Source organism: Pteropus alecto, unplaced genomic scaffold (assembly GCF_000325575.1).
Source record: "Pteropus alecto unplaced genomic scaffold, ASM32557v1 scaffold78, whole genome shotgun sequence".
NCBI classification, from domain to species: domain Eukaryota; kingdom Metazoa; phylum Chordata; class Mammalia; order Chiroptera; family Pteropodidae; genus Pteropus; species Pteropus alecto.
Genome location: NW_006443124.1, coordinates 11,800,590 through 11,806,764, shown reverse-complemented (window position 1 = coordinate 11,806,764; position 6,175 = coordinate 11,800,590). Strand labels below are relative to the sequence as shown.

The 6,175-nt window shown below is 31.9% G+C and overlaps 1 protein-coding gene across 3 annotated transcripts in view; it reads right to left on the bottom strand.

Moving 5' to 3' along the window:
• The window catches only part of FNIP1 (folliculin interacting protein 1), a 103,581-nt gene that overhangs the window by 51,943 nt on the left and 45,463 nt on the right, over nt 1-6,175 (bottom strand). The gene's annotated exons all lie outside the window — the stretch shown is intronic.

Below are 6,175 nucleotides of genomic sequence, written 5' to 3'. Positions count from 1 at the left end.
AGATCTCAGGTTGGTTTTCAGAAGAAGTAATCTGATTGAAATCACAATTTTTGGAAGACTAATTTTTTTTACAGTTGCCACCATTATAAAAAGCACTGCAAAAGAGAGCTTCTGGTAATTCCAAACTGCCTCTAACCAAAAACATAAAGAGAGGGCACAGTAAAGTAAAAATAAAAAGGATTTTAAAACTATACAGACTGAATTTAAATTCTGGCTCCTTGGGCAAGTTACTTGACCTCTCTGAGCCTTAACTGTTTAATGGGAAGAAAACCCCTACCTAATCGTAGATTATATGTAGCACTTAAGGGGTATCTCTGCCTGTGTCTCATTATATACTTATAAATAAATATACAAAGTGCCCAATACAATGTCTAGAACTAGCATATGCTTACTGATTTGTAGTTATATATATTAGAAAAAAGTTAAAGTAGGGGCTAACATAATTGAATGCCTATTCTGGAGTTAGTAACTTCACTAGATATTTCCTTTTATATTATTTCACTTAAACACTCACTAAAAACACTGGTATTTTCAGTACTGATATTCTTGGCCACTTAATAATTTTACAACTTATTGATCATCAACAAAATGCTAGGCCTTTAAGTATATTTTCTATAATACTCAGTGTGGCAAAAGGGTTCAGTTTTCTTACTTTTTTACTAAGGGAAATGATGCCATATTTTTAACCCACATAAACAAACATCACCTCCTATTTAAGCATAAGAAATGTTATAAACATCACTTTTATAAAATTGGCTTTTTATAAATTATCCATTTTTTTTACATTTTCAATCACAAACAAGTTGCAAGTTCAATTTAATTTTTTTCGGAACCAAATGGGTAAGTGGACTACCTGACACACCATCAACTCTGAATACTTTAATGTGTATATCCTAAAAACAAGGACATTCCCCTACAGAACCATAATATAGCCACAAATTCGGGAAATTATCGATACATTATAACCATCTAATCCTCAAACTCCATTAAAATTTGGCCAGTTGTCTAAATAATGTCCTACAGAGCAAAAGGAGCTACTTCACAACCCCGCACTGCATTTGTTGTTTCTCTTTAGCCTCTTTTAGTGTGAAAAACTTTGTCTCATTTTGACTTTCATGACCTTGACACTTTTGAAGATTGTAAGGCAGTTATTTTGCAGACTGAATTTGTTTGATGTTTCCTTATAATATTCAAGTTATATACCCTGGGATGTAATATCACAGACATAACACTGTGTTCATTCTTCTCACTGAATCTTATCATGTGGCAAAGGATTTTGATTAGTCACATTAGTGATGATATTCTTGATACCGATGATCACATGATCAAGGTGGTGCCTACCAAGCACCTCCACTGTAAAAAACTTTTTCCCCTTTGTAATTTATATTTCGGTCAGAGGGGATTATGAAACCATATGCTGTTTATATCTATATGCTATAAATATGCTGTTTCTTATCAAACTTTATTCATTTATATTCAGTGGGTTGTAATCTGGTATGATTATTATTTGTTTTTATGCTAAAGTTTTCTTGATTTGGACCCTTCAAGTGAGAGTCACCAAGCTGCCTTCTGTGTTCTTTTGACACATTCCCACCATTCTTTAAGCTTTCAACACAAGAAGTCCCAGGCTTATCTTTTTCTTTCCCTGCCTCAGCCCAAGGACCAGTCACTTCCCCAAGGAGCTCTGGTTCCTTTTAGGAGAGAATGCAATTTTAAACAATTCTAGGTATGCCCGTTATATAGAGATCTCATTGTTCCTAGGCTCTCTAAAAGGACAGAGCTAGAGAACATATATATATGTCTACATACATACACTAAAGTTTATATCTACATTTACTGTGTTTGTGTATATATGTGTATACATACATATATATATACACACACATATACGTAAGTTCATGCCAATATCTCAAATTCCAATCCAATACCACAGGGTTCTTCTAGTTTTCTCCCTTCCTTTATTTACAACTCCCCTCTCTGACACTGAGAAAGACATGCCTCTCATTGTCCTTAACATATATTTATCAACTCCCTTATGTGAAACCAGTATATCATTTCCCCTGTCACTCCCTCACCTGCATTGGTGTTTCCCTCAGGCTCAGATACCCAGGATAGATGCCTTCCTCATCCCACCTGGGCTCTGATATTCTGCTCTGGGCCACCATGCCTCCACTATCTGACATCAGGGTTCAGCCCTACCTAATGGTTTTAAGATTGAATTATTTGGAAGGGGGAGAAGGGTAAGAGAAAGGTAGGCATGGGGGATTAAATTTTTTAACCTGGACACATAACTATATTCCATGTTCCAGATTCTATATCACAAATGAAATTCAAATAAATAACCAGCACTTTTATGTAGTATTTCTCAGTTTAGAAAAGTCTTTCATACGAATTTTCAACTTTTTCTTGTTCTGTCAACTTTTAAAATTTTTAAGTTATATATAAATAATCTGTTTATATGATTCAAAAGTCAAAACAATATAAAAAAGTATACACAAAGAAATGTAGGTCCCATCCTTCAGCTATCCTATTTCCCACTTCACACATTTCCAATAGGTAAAATTTTTGTTGGTTTTATCAGTATCTTTCTAGTATTTCTTTTTGCATCTATAATATTACTTTTCCTTCTATCTTACAGAAAGTGTAAAACATTCAGTTCTGTTCTTCATTTTCAACTAACATCCTGGAGACTCTTTCCATCTATTTTTAGAACTCTTCTTTCCTTTTTCCTAAATATAGCTGTCTTATATTCCAGTGTGTAAAATATACTGTATCTTATTTAGCCAATCATCTGTTCATGACTCTGTGGGTGCAACTACTGAGTCAAAACATAAATATATGTAATTTTGGAAGATATTCCAAGATTAGCCCTCCATGGAAGTCTGGGTTATTGTCACTCTAAAAAGGAAATAACTAAATCACAGTATAGTTTTAATTTTCATTTCCTTTATTATAAATGAGAGTAATAATCTTTTTAAATGTGTAATGGCCATTTATATGTGAACTCTCTGCCCTTGTCCTTCACCCAATTTTCTACTCAATAGGTTTTCTGTCTTGATTTCTAGGAACGCTATTAGAAACACTGCTACTTGGTTTTACAGATTATAAAAGTGTTTTCTCAGGGTATCATTTGTCTTTTATCTTTCCGTATGGTGGTGTTTTTGTTTGTCTTTGCTCTCTTTTGTTTACAAATTTGTTTGTTTTTTTTTAATTTGGTTGTCAAATTTATGGCCTCTAGATTTTAATTCATAGCTAGAAAGGTCTTCTCAACTCCAAAGATATATAGGAAGTCACTCATTTTCATTCAAAATGTTAGTTTTATTTTTTACATTTAAATGTGATACACTTCCAAATTTATCTTCTTTCTAAATGGCTAATTGTCTCAATATCATTTGTTAATCTTTATCCTATTAAGATGACACTTTTAACAAATACTAAATTCCTACATGTATTTAGATCTATTATTGATTCTCTATTTTGTTCCATTGGTCTATTTGTCTATTTATGTGACAATAACGTATTGTTTTAATTATTGAGATGTTACTGTATATTTTCAAATCTGGTAAAGCTAGTCTCTTTCTGGTTTTCTGTTTTCCAACCAATTATTGGAAATTTTTCCTGTTTGAACTTTAGAATCTGCTATCTGGTTCCAGACACCACCCACCATCAAACAAACAAACAAACAAATAAATAAGGCTGGCATTTTTACTGAGATAGCAATATTTTACAAAGCAACTTAAAAAGAATGAAAAACTTTATGACACTGAGTATTACCCAAGAATATATTTTGCCTTTCCATTTGCTCAAGCAAGCTATTATATGCACTTCAGGAGACTTTTAAAATTCTAAACACATAGGTTTTGTTAAGTTTATGCACAGGCACTGTTTAAAACTGTTCCTTTAAATAGAGTGTTGGCTTCCTTCATATCTTCTCATTGGAAGCTATTTGTTTATACTGAGTTTACTGATTTCTGTATATTAACTTCTAAACAGCTACAATGACCTAACCAATTCCTATGTTTCAAATCTAATGTCATAATTAAGCCTCAAATCTGATGTCATAATTAAGCCTCATGTATCAGAATGAACAGACCTCTCACATACTGTAATATATATTCACCTTTCCAGTTATGTGAATTTTCTGATGTATAATTTGATCCTTGTATATAACTAATGAAGGCCGAAACATGTGAATAATCATATAACTTCACCAGGAATTCATGAAATAGCACTGCATTATCATTAAAACAAAAACAGTGTCTAGAATAAGAATAGTATCATGTGATCAAATCATACTGGATCCTTTTGGTTACAACAGTGTTTGAATAAAACACATCTCAATATCTTTTACATTTCAGCTACAAGATGAATAAAGTCTGAGGACTGAATGTAAAAAAATTAATTTTTACAAACAAGGGGGAATACCTTTATTAAAATCACTGAATGTATTCAATTTTATCAAGTTTTACAGTTCAGCAGTCATTTTTCATAGAATATAATGGAGTTACAAAACGTATGTGCTGAGAAAGCCAGACAATAAATTTTATTTCATCATTATAAGACAATATTCAGGCATGCAAAGTGCTTTAATTTCTAAAACAAATCAAAGTATTTATGTAATTCACTAATCATAGTGAATTTAAATCATAGTGAATCATATAGAATTTAAAATATAGCAACATTTACAGCTCCCTCATTTCCTCCCCAAACGCATTAAATATACTCTAGATAAACAGTGTTTGCGTGAAAATACAGAAATGATTTGCTTATCCTACAACAAGGCACTGTCATATTCTCCACAGAGAATTCCTTAGTTCAACTAAATCCAGAAATGAATCAGTATTCCACTGTGAAATACTGCCTTCCCCCCCATTCCAAATGAAAGGTACTCAATAAAGTGAGTTAACCTCATCTATCATCTTCAGAAAGAAAACTGTCATGTGAGTTATTTAAAGGGATCTCAATAAGTATTTTTACAAGGGCCATATCTTAAAGCTGATGTAGCTTCAAAGTAAACAAGTTTCATTAATCTGATTTTGATCCAATTAATTATACTCAAAATTAGTAAGCCCAAGTATTACTATCTTCTCCTTTTACTTGACAACTTTCAAATGAATTTTTTTCAAACACAACGCTAAAATTCAGAATCAGCCTCATATTAAAATGCCTAATAAACCTAGAGCTGTTTCCAAGTTAGCAAATGTTAATTTCTTTTTGGTAAAGAGAACAGAGTAAAGCAATTTGGTAGAACTCACATTCTAAAGCTTGGCTCTCCATTTATAATCCATGACAATATTTTCTCAATGTTAAAACAGAACTTTTTCTCAATAAAATATTTGGTAAACTATATGGCCAAATTAGTATTTATAACCCTTATTCTCTTATAGATTGTTTTAAACTAAGAAAAAGGAAGGACATGCAAAGTGACAACATGTATCATATCTAAATATAATGTGGCTGTGCGAAGACAAAGCTGAACAATTTACTTTTATTCAGCAAACTGTTAATACCTAAATTATCTCATCATTATGTATGGACTCAAAATTTTGTGTAAGAAGTTTAAAATTATCATTTATATCACAGTCCTTTTTTGCTTATACAGAAACCACATGATTTGATGTTCCAATTGTACAGGTACAGTAAAGCAGATGGTAAAAAAATCACTTAAAGATCAAACAGCCTGCAATTAGAGGAAGCAATGGGCATTTCAAGGTTTTCTGTAGTGTTTAAAAGGAACATGAAATCTTCATGAAAATTTTATAGGATTTTGAAAATAAACTTCCTAACTGTAATTAAAATTGATCGAAATATGTCCCGAGTACTTAACACATGTGAGACAGTACGCAGTTTAAAGAACAAAGGTGAATAACAAATAGAAATGTTTTACTTTTTCTTTCCAGTCTAATAATACGCATACAAATACAGCTATAATATAGAAGTCTATAAAAGACTGCTAACAAAGCATTATGAGATTCTGATGGAAGAGAAAAGAAATATACCTAGAGGAATTAGTAAGAACTCATAGAGTTCTGATAAAATGAACCTTGAAAGAAGATAAATCTTCACCTAGGGACATAGGATGAGGACATATAAAACAATTCAGACTGGAGGTATTCAAGGCTGTTTGATTTCTAGTCACTGATCAGTCTCTCTAGAGAAAAGTTTAAAAAAGAAG